This window comes from Podarcis cretensis, assembly GCF_951804945.1.
Source record: "Podarcis cretensis genome assembly, chromosome: 17".
NCBI lineage: Eukaryota > Metazoa > Chordata > Lepidosauria > Squamata > Lacertidae > Podarcis > Podarcis cretensis.
In genome coordinates, this window is record NC_137187.1 from 9,903,300 (window position 1) to 9,921,427 (window position 18,128).

An 18,128-nucleotide genomic window follows, 5' to 3' on the forward strand; every position below is an offset into this window, starting at 1 on the left:
ATATCAGGACAAAAGGAATGAGGAGGTGGAAGGGGAACCAAAAGAGTTTTATTAACAAACAAACAAACAAACATACAAAGCACAACACAAAACGTACCTGACAGGGGCCACCCAATCTCCCCTTCAGCTGCCCGGAGTCCCAGGTAGAGCAGCAGGAGAAAGACCCCAACCGTCGGTCTCCCAGCATCAGGTCCTTTGATCTGGGCAGAAGCTCACCGGGCCGCTCCCACCTATGGCTTTTGTAGCCTGCCTTGATGTAATCAAGTGTGCCTGGCATTAAGTAAAGGTAAAGGGACTCCTGACCATTAGGTCCAGTCGTGACCGACTCTGGGGTTGCGGCGCTCATCTCGCTTTACTGGCCGAGGGAGCCGGCATACAGCTTCCAGGTCATGTGGCCAGCATGACTAAGCTGCTTCTGGCAAACCAGAGCAGCGCATGGAAATGCCGTTTACCTTCCCGCCAGGGCAGTACCTATTTATCTACTTGCACTTTGATGTGCTTTTGAACTGCTAGGTTGGCAGGAGCAGGGACTGAGCAACGGGAGCTCACCCCATCATGGGGATTCGAACCGCCAACCTTCTGATCGGCAAGTCCTAGGCTCTGTGGTTTAACCCACAGCGCCACCCACATCCTTCATTACTCATGATTAATACAGAGCAGCTGAGAGTCTCCCACTACCTGCAAGCAGCATCCAGCCAGCACTTGCAACACAGAAGAACCCAATAAACTCCAGACAGGTGTGTGAAACACAAGAATCAAACTGGGGATGTTAAAGGGAAGGGGACATGCCACCTAACTCCTCAAAATACAATTGTCTTCCGCATTTCCACGACAAACTAAGGCATGGCTTCCGATTGGCTGCAGGAAGCTCCTGCATGCAATCAAAAGCCATGGAAGCCACGTTGGATGTTTGGCTTCCAAAGAATGTTCACAAACCAGAACATTCACTTCCAGGTTTGAGGCGTTCAGGAGCCAAAACGTTCGACTCGTAATGAGTTCAGCTTCCAAGGTACGACTGTAGTTACTTATCTCCTTGGCTCAGGGGTTACATAACTCCATACCCTCCAACATTTCTCCAGAGAAAACAGGAACATCTTGAGGAAAAGTGGGACATTCTGGGATCAAATCAGAAACTAAGATGGCTTCTGTAAATCCAGAGCTGTCCCTGGAAAATAGGGACACTTGGAGGGTCTGCAGTAAGGAAGAATGAAACCCCTCAGTGAGGTCAGCAGCCCAAGACCGAAGTAACTGTGAAAGCAACTTTTACTAGTCTCATATTAGTAACTAACAGTGCCTCGCAATTAACTTTGGTTTAGGAGTTGAGTTACTGTGTGTGTTCTGTTACTGTTACTGTTCTTATTTACCAATTTTTGTTTCCATTAATTATTTAAGGAAGAAGAAGAAAAACCCACGAGATAAAGAACATTTTAAATGAACGTTGAGTTCTCCAGAGCAAGAACCTGTTGTTCTGCCCTGCTAATCCTTAATGCAGTAATAAGGCTCCATGGGATTGGCTGGCTGGTTTTCAGGAGAGCTCTCAAGAGTGGTGCAACAGTGGAGAAAGTTTTAAAGAAAGTAATGGTAATAATTGGTGGAACTTAGAAACCACTGCAGATCTTTCTGTATCTATGGTATCTGCCGGTCCAACTGTCACGGTCCGGTTCATGGGTGATTGAAGTCCTGGCTGGGGATGTCGGGACCGGGGGCAAGATGGCGGGGTGGGAGCAGAAACAGGAGTCCAGAAACCAGGAGTCAGGAAGCCAAGAGTCCGAGGGTCAGGAAGCAAGGAGTCACGAAGTCAAGGGTCCGGGGATCAAGAAGCAAAGAGTCACGAAGTCAAGGGTCCGGGGATCAAGAAGCAAAGAGTCACGAAGTCAAGGGTCCGGAGATCAAGAAGCAAGGTGTCAAGGAGCCAAATACAGCAAGGCAGGGAACGCGTTGCTGTGCCAAAGAGCCAAAGGGAAATGCTGACCTTATATCCCTTCCCAGCTCTTGCCACCAGGTGCTGTGAGTTACTAATCAGCCTCACCTGTGCGGCCACGCCTTGCCTCTTCAGAACAAACTTAGGAAGGCCCCAGTCCTGCAAAGTCCTATTGGTCACAGGGCCTGGCTCCTGCATGCACTCCTGACACCAACAAGGTTCATGCATGGGAGATGTTCATCTGGATTCTGGACAAATTGGGATGTGTGGGGAAAACACATGGCCAAGGCATCCGACGGTGACCAAATCAAATGTGCATTTCTTCAGTTTAGCATATAGATAGTGTTCATGGGGCCACTGTGAGACCCAATGGACAGCTGCTATATGTTGCTGGAATATCTCAGGGTAGATCAGGATGTTACCCCAGTAGATGATTGTGAACTGATCTTGCATGTCTTGGAATATGCCGTTCGTAAAGTCCTGAAAGACTACCAGAGCACTGCAGAGAAAGAAGGACAAGGCTATATCATGTTTTAAGGACTTTACTATTTGCCAGCCCTGCCTCCTTTTTTCAAATGTGCACCAAGTTGTACGCTTCCTTCAAATCTAAATCGATGCAGAGATGGGGCCATCTGTAGGTAATTAAAGAGTTTTGGCATCACCGAGAAGAAGCAGTGATTCCAAATAGTGATTTCATTCAGGGTTACAGGTAATTGTTCTGTGGATTTCTTTTTGACAGAGTACTGGGGCTCCTGCCAGGAAGGTGGATAGACAGATAAATCCATCAGCTTCTTTCCCAATGAATTCCTTGAAGGGGCTCAGGTTCAGAGAAGGGTGTAAATGTCTTTGTTATATGTTGGCATCTTGGCTCCAGGAATTGGGTCAAGAGCACAATTGTTTGCCTTGTGCAGTGTAAGGAACTGAAGATACATTCATAATCACAGTAGATTTCACGGAGCTGAAGTGTCAGTTTGCATTTCTTAGTGCAGAAAGTATTGATCTGGCGTTTCCTATTCTAATTAATTCAAGAGGTTCTGGAAGCTTCTCTGGGTGAAATAAACAAGCAGAAGGTTCATGATGTTTGGGTTATTCCTTCAGAGAAGCTGAGCACAGCTGGCTTAAATTGGTTCTCTTATGTCTTCTGTCAAGGTCATGCTGACTATAAACGAAAGGCCAAATGGAGCCTGGGTTTCACTTTCTCTTTCTTTTCCTTCTGGTGTGGTGTTCTGTACATGGTATGCTTAGTGTTAAGGTTTAGACGTATTATAAGTTATTGTAAATTTAAGTTAAGTCTGCTGCAACTGGATTTCTTATGGACAGTGCCAATCCTGAATGTATTGGATTTGTGACCATTATGCTCATATGCCTTCAGTAGTGGTAAAGCCCTGATGGATGAAATATAATTGCCTCTGGTCTATTTTGGGGAGAATCCTGCAAGGTGTTTAAGTTTTCACTCTGCTAACTATACATTGGAATCTGCTCTGGATAAATATTGAGTAGAATTTCATGGCATGAAGAGCCATCAAGGAGGGTGGAGTTGCAGTAGCTATAGCACAAATCACTGGAACAAAATGCTCATTTTGTCTTTGGTCAGTCTGAGTGCTGTGAAGAGACACATGAGGAGGAGTTGTTAGGCTAGTCTTGCCTAACAGGAGATGGGCAACCTTTGAGCCAGTGTGGTGTAGTGGTTAAGAGCGGTAGACTCGTAATCTGGTGAACCGGGTTCGCGTCCCCGCTCCTCCACATGGAGCTGCTAGTCACACTTCTTTGAAGTCTCTCAGCCCCACTCACCTCACAGAGTGTTTGTTGTGGGGGTGGAAGGGAAAGGAGAATGTTAGCCACTTTGAGACTCCCTAGGGTAGTGATAAAGCGGGATATCAAATAATAATAATAATAATAATAATAATAATAATAATAATAATAATAAATTTATTTGTACCCCACCCATCTGGCTGGGTTTCCCCAGCCACTCTGGGCGGCTTCCAACAAAGATTAAAAATACACTAAAATTGACTCTTCTTCCCTTCTTCTTCTTCTTCTTCTTCTTCTTCTTCTTCTTCTTCTTCCCCATGAGGGTCACATGCAGTGATGGGTATACTGAGCCAGGTGAGGTATTGGCTAGCATTGGTTGTGACCTGGGCAGGCATGTTCATTCACTTATGCACAAATTTATTCTCTTTCTTCCTTGCAGCTTTCAAAAACTCACCTCTGCTGGGAAGACCACCAATCTCTGTTGTTGTTATTATTGATGCTGTTGTTTGTTGGCATCCGTCTGACCACAACTCTCTAATTTTTTTAACATCTAATTAAAAAACAATAGTGGGTTGCAGCAGAAAGAAAAAGAATAATAGAGTTGGAAGGCACTCCAAGGGTCATCTAGGGATCTCAAATAAATCATACATGACAGATAGCCATCCAACCTTTGCTTTGAAAATCTCCAAGGAAGGAGAGGCCCCCACCTCTCATGGGAGTCTGTTCTGCTGTCAAACAGCTCTTACTGTCAGAAAGTTCTTCCTGATGTTTAGTTGGAATCTCCTGTCTTGTAACTTGAAGCCATTGGTTCGTGTCCTACCCTCCAGAGCATAAGAAAACAAGCTTGCGCCATATTCCATATGACAGCCCTTCAGATATTTGAAGGTGGCTATCCTATCTCCTCTCAATCTCCTCTCTTCCAGGCTAAAAAAACTATCTCTCTGTATCAGGGCTATGATGAGGGATTGTGAGTTTAAAAAGAAGTTGTGGCATTTGCCCGTTCTTTTGAAAATGTCTGTACAGGGGGGGAGAAAGAGTTAATTGGTAGACCAATAGAAAAGCCAGAGGCGGAGCCTACCTGTTTATAAAAGGGCTTAGCCCGAGGTTTAGTTGGTTAGTTGGGAAAAGGCAGTTGGGAAAGCAGTTGGCAGACAGACAGGTGGAAATAAAGAGACAGTCCAGTTGGTTCTTGTATGAAGGGAGGTAGAAAAGTTAGAGACAGAATAAAATACAGTGGTACCTCTGGTTACGTACTTAATTCATTCCGGAGGTCCGTTCTTAACCTAAAACTGTTCTTAACCTGAGGTACCACTTTAGCTAATGGGGCCTCCCACTGCTGCCGTGCCGCTGGAGCACAATTTCTGTTCTCATCCTGAAGCAAAGTTCTTAACTCGAGGTACTATTTCTGGGTTAGCAGAGTCTGTAACCTGAAGTGTATGTAACCTGAAGCATATGTAACCCGAGGTACCACTGTCAAACTAAGAGGGTAAAGGGTAACAGTGTTTCGAATGCATTTAAAGTTTATTTGTGTTTGCAATAAATAAACTACAATCTTCGTTGTTAACTTCAGAACCTGACTGAGACGAAGTTATTTACCGGGGAGGACCTGGTTGGTGGCAGCGGATTAGTGGTATACGGGTCAATAGTCCATGAGACGACTGAGGGCTCCGTACGAACGCCACAGAAGTACACTTAGAATCTAAGTGACATGACACAAAAGGAAAATGGAATGGAAAGGGTAGAGGAAAAACATGCAGATTAGACACCAGTTCTTAATCAGATACTTAAACTTAAAATGACCAGCATGAATGGAATGGGAGGGGCCAAAAGGCAGCTGGTTTCAGATATGCAGCGCTGAACTATGCTGTGTGCAGGGATCTCTCCACTGAACAGAAAGCTACCACTGCCACTCATTGGAAACCAAACTGGAAATGGCAAATGGAACTGGAGTCCCCAGATAAGGGATTGGCACTAACAGCTACAGCTATCTATTTCCCTGGGTGCCCTTGCAGCCCCAACTTGATAAGGAGCTATTTCTGTGCACTCTTGGCTGCTAGTTATCATTCCCTGCACAGAGCAGCTTTGTCTGCATGGGGGAACTGGTTCAAGACAGGGATGCGTACGTCAAAGCCTAGTTCCACATACTGGGCTTGCTAGATTGGGGGACAAGCATGTGAGCTTTTCCAAGACTTCCTCCCAGCAAATAGGGGGGGACCCCTAATTCCAAGCTTGCGTATAAATAAATTGTAGATACACTTGAACCACACAATAGCCCTGAGTCTAGAATATTGTTGCACTCCACTCCAATCTTTGAGTGGTGCGAGATTCCAGAGGTTCCAGGCGTTCACCCAGGAGTCATGTTTTCTTTCAGAAATGGGGCACAGCAGAGACTGTGGTGCCTTTATGATATATGGTTTATCTACACACATATATACAACCTGAACCTATGATGAAGGGGTTTGCAGCATTAACACCCCAAGAGGGTCTTGTTCCTCTGACAGCTGCAGCCTTGGATTCAAACAGAAATCTTCCCTGCCTTTCCCCTCAAGAGCTGCGTCTACAAACGTAGTCAGGGCTGCCAAAAAATAGGGCCAGTTTTGCTTGTGAAGACACAACCAACTGGGTGTCACCCAGAATACGCTAAACCTTTAAGGCATGCTCTTTCTCTCAAAGAATTCTGGGTATTGTAGTTTACCCAGGGCTGGTCCTACCATTAGGCAGGGTGAGCTGACTGCCTCAGGCAGCATATGCTAGAAGGCAGTGGTGCTGCTCAGCTGTGTGTCGTGTCCTTTGCTCTCCACCTTTATAATTATCCTGCTGATCTCCTTCAGGATCAGTGCAGTGCCCGGTTCCTAGCACTGAAGTAGGATTCAGCACATTGGGTAACCTCATGATGAACAGCAGTCTATAATATTTCCAGTACATGAATGACATGGTCTACATCCTGAGGCTCCAATACTTTGGCCACCTCATGAGAAGAGAAGACTCCCTGGAAAAGACCCTGATGTTGGGAAAGATGGAGGGCACAAGGAGAAGGGGACGACAGAGGACGAGATGGTTGGACAGTGTTCTCAAAGCTACCAGCATGAGTTTGACCAAACTGCGGGAGGCAGTGGAAGACAGGAGTGCCTGGCGTGCTCTGGTCCATGGGGTCATGAAGAGGCGGACATGACTAAACAACAACAACAACATCCCATCCCTAGTAAGTCATCTTCACAGCCTTCTTCTCTTTGCTGATGTCCCTTTGCACCAACCTCTTAAGCAACCCACAAGTGTCCCTGCAATCTGCCCTGGTTTGCTTTTTTTTCCATTTCATCTATACTCTTTCAAGATGGGACGTAAGAAAACACACAGACTTCAATATATCAATCCACTCTTTTTTTAAAAAAAACAAATAATATTTATTACTTTTAAAGCTTACAAAAAAGAAAGAAAACAAAAAAGACAGGAGAAAGAAAACAAAAAAGAGAAAAAACAATACAGTACAATATATAAACAATACAAAACACAACCTTAACACATTAAACTAAACACAATAAACAAAACAAAACAAAACAAAAACAATTTAAAAACATACATCATACCTTTTCCATACTCTATCTTTCATTCCCTTGTTTCATCGACCTCCTCTCACCTCCCTTTTTGTATTCCACTTCTATTAATTGTTTCAGCAATTCCTTTCCATCTTTCTCTATTTTCTGTCATATAAATGTCTTAACATATTTTTAATCTTATTTCCATTAAAACTAATATACATATTTAAGCTTAACTCCTTATAACATTTCTACTAAGGCCATAAAATTTCATTCCAACATTTTGCTATCACTCATTAATTTTACAGTATTTCTATATACAGGCTTTAAATTTTCCAATTCTCTTCCACCATCTCCTCTCCCCGGTCTCAGACTCTGCCAGTCACTTCCGTCAACTCCATACAGTCCATCAACCTGGAGATCTTATGTCCGAGGCTCTTAACTCTTTTCCAAGTCCCTTCTGCAGGTCTTCTTCATATTCTTTGATGCTATAGAGCAGATCTCGGGAAAACTCCGACCCAACAATATTTTTATTCCTCCTCGACAGGTCAGCCAGATTTCCATAGGTAAAGCTAAGATCCATAAAGTATTTCAGGACATGTTTCAAGATTCCTCCAAATCCAAAGGCCCCCAGAACTCCAGTCTCCTCCTGACCCAAGTCCATGTCCCAAAATTCAGTTAATCCCTGCATGGAGGGATCTTTCCAGCTTTCCTTCTCCAGTCCAGGCCGGGCTCCGATCCTCAAAATCTGACTTTTTCTAGAATCAATCATAAAAGGCCTCAACTTATAGTCCTCAATTTGCCTCTGTAAGGCTGAGGCTCCCACTTGTATTACTTTAGGTTTGACAACAACAACTTTCTCCTTCTCCTTCTCCTTCTCCACAATTTGTTCTGCTGAAATATATTCCTGTACCAAATCCTGAATAATTTCTGTATTGGTGCTCACTTTTTGTCCCAAATTAATCGCTTTTTGTCCCAAGTTATCAATTTTAGTAGTCATAACATCGGTCTTCTTGTGAAGCTGTTGCAACAAATAGCTTATCTTACATAATGCAGTCACTAAGGCTTCTCCTGTCGACATTCTTAAATGGTCCAAGGTCAATCCCTGATTCTCACAGTTCTTATCCTGCAGCTGGAGATTCCCCAGCTCCACTCTTGTAACAGTTTCCAAAGCTCCCTCTAGAGGGAAACAGTCTCCACTTGTATCAATCCTTTCAAGCACAGTTCCAAAAGTAAAGTTAGTTTCAGTTTTCAGTTACTTTTCCTCCTTTTTAAACGCAGAAGAGGACAATGGAAACAATATATTTCTCTTATTTAACTAACTGTCAACATGTTTTATTCACAGTCAATGAACTCTCCCAAAACGTCAATCTACTGGCAGCCCATTTCCAGGTTCAGAGCAGTGGTAATTTAATTTTTATCACTCTTTCCTGCAGGCTTACACGATCCAAAACTTCCCCCCTCTTCTCCTGCTTCCAAGGGGGGTTTAATGATTTTAATCGATGGAAGTTTAATCCTTTACATAAGGCTTTCCAAGACCTTAGCTTGCAGGTTCTTTGCTTCAATCTATTTACAAAAGGGGAAGGCAGACTTCCTGTTTGAAACCTTCCCGTTTCGGTACCAAATTAAGACTTTTGTAAATCCAATTTTCCGTTCTACTCACGGGTAGTTGTTTAAAGTCAAATTGTCCACAGGAAAAAGTCAGCGCTCTCTGGCAACAGCAATGCGGCTTCACTCCGTGAAAAAAGCAGTCAATTCGAAGCACCGCACCACTCACCCCACGTCGCTCCGGATCCCCGAAACCGGGTCTCCCTGCGAGTAGGGGAGGCGCAAAAGGTGCCAGCCAAATCCCACGTTCACAGGCTTCTCCCGCCTGTGATTTTAGTGGGTCTCCGCCTTTGCCGTGGTGGTCACACCCTGATTTCCACAGAGCAAATTCCTCTGCCATTGCCGGAGGCGCCAACCTGGAAGTCAATATATCAATCCACTCTTTGCGGGGGGCGGGGAGAGGATGATGTGTCCCCCCCCCATCTTCTGCCACTTACTGAGGAATCTTATACCTTCTGCACCGCTTGCTGAATGCTGTTTTGCGTCGAGATGATGTCTTCAGGGTGCAAAACGCAGTGTTTTCTCAGAGTTCAGAGGCTCCCTTGGCAAGCCCTGCACTGGGAGCTGCTTAAGAAGCTAATGGTGAAACACATCACATCAAGGCTTTCAACATCAAGAGCTATAAACAAGGCCCTGGAGTCTTCAGGGTTTCATCCTGGAAGTGGAAGAAATGAGCTGGTGCCCTTCAGATTTAATACAAGCTAGAGAAACTCAGCATCCATCTAAATCAGGCTCATGTCTACAAGTTACGTTTTCCAAACACAAACTTTTTAATTAGCTCCACGGAGGCTTCAAGAGAGCATTTCCTAATTACTGTCAGCTTGTCCAATTTCTAATAACTCCTCATATGTATTTGTGAGCCAGCAACTGGCTTCAGAAATAGCTGCAACATCTCTCATATTTTTCAGCTTGTTGTGATGAACTACAGCATTGATCACATTTTTTAAAAAAACGCTCAGACTAATCTTGTTAAATTTCCTGATATATGTTTCAGGATTCTGTGGGGGTGGGGGAGAGTATTTTCTTGATACCCACGATGTGTCTACGCATACACAAATCATCTATTCACTATGCTCTGCTTGCATATTTGTAAATAAAGCAAATGTCACAAAGATGACACAAGTTTCCAGCGCTCTTTCCTCCAAAGGAAAATAATCCTTGTAACGTTGCCAATTAAATAATAATATCGACCTATGTATTATTATTAGGGACGCAGTTGGTGCTGTGGGTTAAACCACAGAGCCTAGGACTTGCCGATCAGAAGGTTGGCGGTTCAAATCCCCGCGACGGGGTGAGCTCCCGTTGCTCAGTCCCTGCTCCTGCCAATTTAGCAGTTCGAAAACACATCAAAGTGCAAGTAGATAAATAGGTACTGCTCCGGCGGAAAGGTAGACGGCGTTTCCGTGTGCTGCTCTGGTTCGCCAGAAGCAGCTTAGTCATGCTGGCCACATGACCCGGAAGCTGTATGCCGGTTCCCTCGGCCAATAAAGCGAGATGAGCGCCGCAACCCCAGAGTCGGCCATGACTGGACCTAATGGTCAGCGGTCCCTTTACCTTTACCTTATGAATTATTATTATTATTATTATTATTATTATTATTATTATCTATACCAAGACTCTACATTAATTAAAAATTATCTATAATCTTATGCATGTGACTCTCAAGTATAAACTGTAATCGTGTTTCCTTGGAGTGCGGTAATATTTTAGCCGCACACCAAAGATGGTGATAGTCAGCTTGCCTGCCCCATTCCCATATAATGGGACGTAAGGAAATGTGTCACTTGTTGGATCAAAATCTCAGTTTAGTTAGCCATGCACAGCACCTGTTGTGCGTTTGAACCCTGTTTTGTCTATGAACCATACTGGATCTGAGCATTAAAGGGTTTGGGCAGAAACTGTACTCTGAATTTGAATTCTTCATCATCCACTGGGAGTCAGGACAATAATTCTTTATGCAGCACTGGTAAGACTCATGAACACATGATGTTTCTTAATGGTCCAGTAGAAAAAGAGGAATTGCAGGAGGTTATCAAAAAACTGAAAAGACTGAAAGCCCCAGGGATGGTTGGCTTCAGAAATGGTGGAAAGGCATTCATTTCACATGGTTAGGTCCCATCTCAGCAGTAAAAATGAACGTATTGCACCTATTCAATCCCTTCCTGTGTGGCTTGAGCTCAAAGAACAATGTCGGTGGCATTGACCTCAATGGCTATATTGACACTGGGAAAAATTGTTGGCTGAATAACCATGTTTGTTATAGCCACCAGAGGGAGGGAGGTATAGATATTCCTATTTTGCCATTTTATTGCTGCTGCCATAAAATTTCATAGGTTGCTTAAAGAGGATTGAAGTTGCGTCTTCTAAGGTGACTGTCTTTTTACCCTCACTGCTGATCGTCCATATAATTATGAGCACGGAAAGGTGAGGGTAGGATTCACGTAGTCTTGTCAGTGGAAGCCTTGCACAAGGTCGCCTGCTTCTACAACAGGGCTTTTCCCCCCACCCCTGCCCACTGTGTGCCCCCATGCCACATCCCGCAAATGACTTGGGCACGGGAGAACTCCTAGAAGCATGCAAGGGGGAGCCAGGGTATGTGTGTTCATTCTGGTTCTAACAGAACATTCAACTTAGCCCAATGATTATTATTTTTTTGCAGGGGGAATTTTGCCCAATGTTGAATTCCTCCCAGGAAGTGCCCCCCCCCCACACACACTTTGCATTTTTTGTGTGCGTACAAATTGGTCATAGAGTTCGTGGCATCACCTTTGAGAGTGGATTTTTAAAACAGCATTGGTTGGTTGGTTGATTGATTGATTGAGATTTACAAAGGAAGTTCCCTCAGCCACCGGGACAACTCCTCTCAAGATGCAGCATGCTGTAAAAATTCAAGTCAATAACCACTGCTTGTTCTCATTCCAGATGGCTCATAAATAAAGAAAAATTCCATGTTCAGATTAACCAAAAGATCTCGAAGGCAGATGGGAAATGAGTCCCTGTGTTCCTTTCCAACATGCCAACTTCAAATTATTGGTCAACTGTTCAATAAGCACAGTCCGCCAGGCTTTATTGTACCAATTTGTTGGATATGCTCCCTGAAGGTTCTTCCAAAATCTAGCTTTTATTAGCCTGGCTGCTTCAAGTAGAAAACTTATTAGGGGTTTAAAATGTAAGTCCACATTCTCTCCTCAAAAAAGGTCCAGCCTTTCTTCACAATCTGTCAACACAGCCTTCTGTTTTTGTGTGCACAAATCATATAACTGACATTTACCTGTCAAAGTAACTGCCTTCCACATATCTGCCCAATTGTCGGTTTGAGTTTGCATATTAATATCTTGCTAATCATGGGTTTGATGGAATAATTTAGACCTTAATGCAAAAGATGCTGTAAGATTTCAGTCCCGTAGTATCTTGTTTCAAAAGGGAAGTTGGGTGGACCTCCCAGAAACTTTTCTTTTAGCAGGTATGTGGGAGAGCAGAACATTAGCACTTAATGGGGGGGGAGGGGAGAGATACCCACACTAAAGGCAGTATAGTGAGGTCCAGTGTTGAGGGCCTTCTGGCGGTTCCCTCACTGCGAGAAGCCAAGTTACAGGGAACCAGGCAGAGGGCCTTCTCGGTAGTGGCACCCGCCCTGTGGAATGCCCTCCCACCAGATGTCAAAGAGAAGAACAACTACCAGACTTTTAGAAGACATCTGAAGGAAGCCCTGTTTAGGGAAGCTTTTAATGTTTAACAGACCACTGTATTTTAATACTTTGTTAGAAGCCACCCAGAGTAGCTGGGGAAACCCAGCCAGATGGGCGGGGTATAAATAATAAATTGTTGTTATTGTTGAAATAATAATAATAATAATAATAATAATAATAATAATAATTTATTCTTTGACTGAAAAATTCCTTCTTCTAAGTCTGCTCGCCCTCTTGGCGTGGCAGCACTGGGGGACGGCAGAGGTTCCCCTAAGGCCCTGATGAGGGAATTGCAGCATCAGTGTCCTGTCGGGATAGGTGGCACTGGCTTATGCCTATCAGGAGCTGGATCCGAGCCTGCACCCAGGACTGGTAAATGGGGGTGCAGGTTTGGTCATGGGCTGGGCCGGGCGGTGGAGCCAACAGAGCAGGAAGGCTTCCCTCGGGTCTGTACCCTGGCCATTTAAACAGCCCACACCTGGGGCCCTACCTGATTTTCCTTTGCCGGGTTCTCCACCCACCAACCCTTGGTTCAAGCTGATGGTCAATGACCTTGCTGTAGCTACAGTGGTCGCTGTATTCTGGGGCCGGGTAGAAATTTGTCCACCAGGCATATTGGCTCCAGCCTGGTGGTTTTGGCTACCTCATAGCAATTGTCACAGCTTGGTTAGGCATTGGGGCAATCCTTGTCTTGGATGGAGGAGAAGTTGTAGTCTCCGCCTGTCAGGAGTTCAGCCTACACTCGAGTAGGACCCTGGTAGAGACACATGTCCGACTGGCATGTTCTCTCCCTCCTGGTCTTTTGTTCGGGAGCTTCAAAAGCTTTCTTCAGCCTGAACATCACAGCGACCCATGCCAACCAACACTGGCACACTTAGGGATACTCAGATTTTGTGCATCATACATGACAGACCTCAGCAACTCAGCATTTTGGCTAATCTACTTTATTTACATATAAACACACACGGAGCACTGCAACATGGCTCCCTCTCCCTCTAGCATCAGACAGCAAAGAGAAAAAGAACAAAGGACAATAATCCCACTTCATGGAACACAGTAACACAAACATCCTGTTTCCGTCACTTCCCACTCTATGGAGTCAAAACACATACCGTCATGTGAAAGACAAAAGTCCCATGACTGCAATCATGGAGCAGGAATTCTAACACCGCCTGTCCCTCCAAACACTGGGGTATCCTGTTAAAGGGATCCACGGGGAGTTGTCCTGTCCTCATACCCAGCTGGGGACCAGGGCCAATGACGCTCCCCCCAGACCGCAGTCCCTGTGGGGGTCACCCTATTTGATGTAAGTCCTAAGAACCCCTGCCCGGATTGACCTACGCATCACTTCCAGCAGACGGGCCGGAAGTATTCTTTGATTGCCCCATGCCCAAACCAAACCTCCTTCAACTGTATTCAATTAAGTTGTGGCCTGTTTCAATACAAACCAATCTCAGCGGTCTTGTAATTCTATGGGGGTTGGGGACTGGGCCTGCAATTTCTGATGTGTGAGGACACTCATTATGTGTGAACGTTACTGCTTACTCTGGCTCCAGTGCTCCCCCATTGGTGGTGTTTCTAGCTGAATGCACATGACATTAGCCCCGATCCATAGGTATCCTGTCGCTTCTTGAGAAATACTCCTTCTTGACGCACTTTCCCTCCAACCAGCTTCCCTCCAGTTAGAAAGCAGACGCCGCTGTTAAGAGGAGGTGTGTGCATTCAGCTCTTGTGCATGTGCAGATAACAGCTTCATTGAATTCATTAAGTTCAGTGCAGGGAAACAAATCACGAAATGGGCATCAGATGAGGAACATCCCTGCTCCCTTTCTGATATGAACGGCAACAATAAAAAGCAGGGAGAAACCACCTCCTGGTGTTTCAAAGCGCTAACTAATGTGTACAGTGGTACCTCGGGTTAAGAACTTAATTCATTCTGGAGGTCTGTTCTTAACCTGAAACTGGTCTTAACCTGAGGTACCACTTTAGCTAATGGGGCCTCCCGCTGCCACCGTGCGATTTCTGTTCTCATCCTGAGGTAAAGTTCTTAACCCGAGGCACTATTTCTGGGTTAGCGGAGTCTGTAACCTGAAGCGTCAGTAACCTGAGGTACCACTGTACACACTTTCAGACTTAAGGCACATAGTCGTGAAACGAAAAGCACAGTTTGGAAGGCTGCTTCCTTCCCTGATACAAAATACACCCAGTGGAAGAGGAGGACGGTCACCACATGTCGGTCAGAAATAAGGTGCTCATTTCCCTCACATTGGTCCCATGGACCACACAGAGCAATTAAGACACTGTCAAATGGCTTGCCTTGCTCCTTCCACAATCTGCAATAAGCATAGATGATTTATTCTTTCTGCAGCAGGTGGAAGGAGACTACGTGGCTGAGAAGTGAAGGTGGGAACAGGCCTTGCAGAGAGATGTCTTTTCTCCCCAGACGTGGGTTTTCAGAGCGCCTTCTCAAAAAGAGACGGCGCAGAGCAAGATTCTGATGTTACTCTCAGCACCCCTGTGGATCACAGCTCCCTCCCGCTCCACCCCACCCACCTTGAAGCTCTTTCAGTCTCCTGGGAGCATAAGACAGGCTGCAAATAAAACTTTTATTATAAAAGTACTTGCTCACATACAGCACTCTGAATGTGGAAGAAATCAGGAACAGAGAATCTCTTCCAAATGCAGTTGTCTGGAAAATACTAAGGTGCTCTTTCTAGATCAATGCACATTTCTGGGTTTTTCTGGATCTTGTACCAGAGAAAAGAAGGCATGACTGTGCTCATTAAAAACTGGGGGGGGGGGGGGAGAGATCTTAGAGAGAAATAGATGTTGAGGAGATCAAAACAAGCAGACATTTAAATTGCTTTCTCTGTGTGAATCTGACCCTAAGCTGCCTGCCTAACTTCTCTACTCATGGAAGAATCTTTCGCTTTCATATCTAGCCTGTGTTCCAAAGACTCACAGCACGGTAAGTAATTTCCTAAGATTACTCTCCCATTGATTTATTGCACTGGATGCTCTAGGGCCCTCCAGTCTTACTACCTGCCCTGAAACAAGATCCAGCTCCTGAACCAATTTTGCTTGGCTCACACTGTCCCAATCGAACCTTAATTAAGGCGTGTTTAAAATGCATTACTCATAGTTTCACTTGTGAGGCAAAAGAAAAAAGAAAATTGCTTTCAAACATCACATTATTCAACCCAATAATGTTACATTTCTTTTGGGTCCTGCATGGAATTTCTCAATGGGTGGCACTTAGAGACTTTTTATTATAAGGTCAGGCACTCTAGGCTTACTATATGTCTGGAATACTCCTGACATGTCCTGTTGCTGGTGTCAGGAATTTTACTTTTTGAAATATGGCAACCCTAGGTAACTCAAAATATGTAGAGAAGCCCCTGGACCACATTTGGATAATAAAATGACCTGGGGGGGGGGGGGATACATTACATGAAGCCTCTCCAACTGGTGCCCACCCTTTCCCCACCTTTAAAACTTCAGTGATTTCCTTGAGCTGTTTTGCTAAATTGGGTAAAAAAATAGAAGGTGGCAGCTTAAATTAAAAGATGAGATTGGTTAAAAAGAAACAAGCTTGTGCAAAACCAGGAAGCCCAAATCTTTAAAATTCTACATATTTGTTGAAAGTTTTCAATGTAATGCAAGTTACTCAGGCAATAAAAAAAGAATATGCCTTGTCAAGAACATGCATAGTAAATAGGAGCAACATAAAAATACAAAGCGACAAAGGTGCACTCAGGGCAGGATTTTTTTTAGCAACCAGACACTCATAGAGGCCCCACTCAACAAATACTTATTAATACTATGGATCTCACTCCCACAGGAGTTAGTAATGGCCATTGTTAGCTTCTGGGTGGGGGAGCTTGCACAAAATCACCTTACATTTCTCAAGCAAATGGTTTCACTTAAAAAAGGGAGGTTGGGATGGGTTGAGGGGGGGGGGACAGATGTTCTGCAGGCCAAAACAAGCCCGTCCTCTCAATAAATAAGTACCATATATGCTTGTTGGGACGCGGGTGGCGCTGTAGGTTAAACCACAGAGCCTAGGACTTGCCGATCAGGTCGGCGGTTCGAATCCCCGCGACAGAGTGAGCTCCCGTTGCTCGGTCCCTGCTCCTGCCAACCTAGCAGTTTGAAAGCACGTCAAAGTGCAAGTAGATAAATAGGTACCGCTCTGGTGTTTCCATGCGCTGCTCTGGTTCACCAGAAGCGGCTTAGTCCTGCTGGCCACATGACCCGGAAGCTGTACGCCGGCTCCCTCGGCCAATAAAGCGAGATGAGTGCCGCAACCCCAGAGTCGTCCTCGACTGGACCTAATGGTCAGGGGTCCCTTTACCTTTACCTTTTTATGCTTATTGGAGTGAATGAGGATGCTTACAAAAATCCTATTCAAGTTTCAGAGGGTCTCTCCAGACAAGTGGTTTTTTTGTGTCTGTATTTTGCAACATATCATTGACACAACAATGGTGTGCTAGTGGCAGATTTATACTGGACATCAGTCTGCTCTTTTTTGGTTGTTCTGTGATACATCTCCAGTGTTACCTTATTAGCATCATTCTGAAATCCTGGACACCTGATTGTGTTTTCCAAAACAACGTGACACCACAATGTGATTTCGGTTCAAAAAATGCAACCCAAATATGCATATTTTGTGCAGTATGCACAAAGCACATTTTTTAAGGGGAAATGAATTGAAAAGCTTACACAAAGGTGCCTTTAAGGAGAATAACGTATACAAAATGTGTATAAAATACATACAATTTAGAAGTGTGGTTTTTTTTTTTTTACTTTTTTATCTGCAAAAAGTGGATGGGACAGACCATTCAAAACTGTCATGAAGTGGAAATAGGGTGATTTGTCTATCCTTAGCTTGTGAGCTTCCTTATTCTGAGACATCTGACTAGTGTTGGAAACAGAAGGCTGGTCTAGATGAAACATCTGATTTAAAAAAGCCTTTTCTTACATTCAAATGGAGAGCAAAGAGAACTGTGGAACATAGAAAGAGAAGGTAGAGAAAGACTTGTGAATTTGGGAACAAAAATGTTAAAAGGGATGCAGAGAGGGAAGAAAATACTAAGGGGTGAGGGAAGATGATATGAGGGATGCAGCAGAGAGAATGAAGAGGGGACCTGCTATGGAGCGTTCAGGGGAAAGGCGTTTAAAAGATAATTGGTTAAACATAAAGTGTTGAGTAACAAAGGAGTGTAGCCCTCCTGAGCTAATAAAAAATATGGTTATGGATTAGTCACCAGGTCTGCTCGAAGATATGATTTGGGGAGAAGGGAGGGACTGTTCTTTATCAAGGACAAGAAAGCCAGGACCACCACTGACACTGGCTGTACCTTCCAGAACTGTAACTCAAAGACTTGGGCCTGAGCTTGCTTTTCCCTCCTCCCTCCCTTTCATTCTTTTCTTGTGTGTCATGTCTTTTTAGATTGTAAGCCTGAGTACAGGGGCCATTGAAGAACTGGTTTTTGTAAGCTGCGTTGAGAGCTTTTTTGGCAGGGTACAAATGCACCGGCAAATAAATCACAGTGTGCTTTTGGTGGAGAGGGGGTGGCTCCCATCTAATTTGGTGGTTCTTGATTCTAAAAGAGAAGCTGGGAT

At 44.5% G+C, this 18,128-nt stretch overlaps 2 protein-coding genes across 3 annotated transcripts in view; both read left to right on the forward strand.

Moving 5' to 3' along the window:
- Positions 1 to 18,128, forward strand: part of LOC307206522 (uncharacterized protein) — a 156,439-nt gene that overhangs the window by 112,284 nt on the left and 26,027 nt on the right. The gene's annotated exons all lie outside the window — the stretch shown is intronic.
- LOC307206420 (olfactory receptor 6V1-like) overlaps positions 1 to 18,128 on the forward strand; it is a 32,512-nt gene that overhangs the window by 12,052 nt on the left and 2,332 nt on the right. Inside the window, exon 1 of one of the 2 annotated variants that reach the window (XM_079959693.1) lies at positions 15,173 to 15,471. The exons of the other annotated variant lie outside the window; for it this stretch is intronic. The gene's annotated coding sequence lies outside the window, so the exon portion shown is untranslated. Of the gene's footprint in view, positions 1 to 15,172; positions 15,472 to 18,128 lie in introns of those variants that run through there. 2 annotated transcript variants of the gene reach the window in all.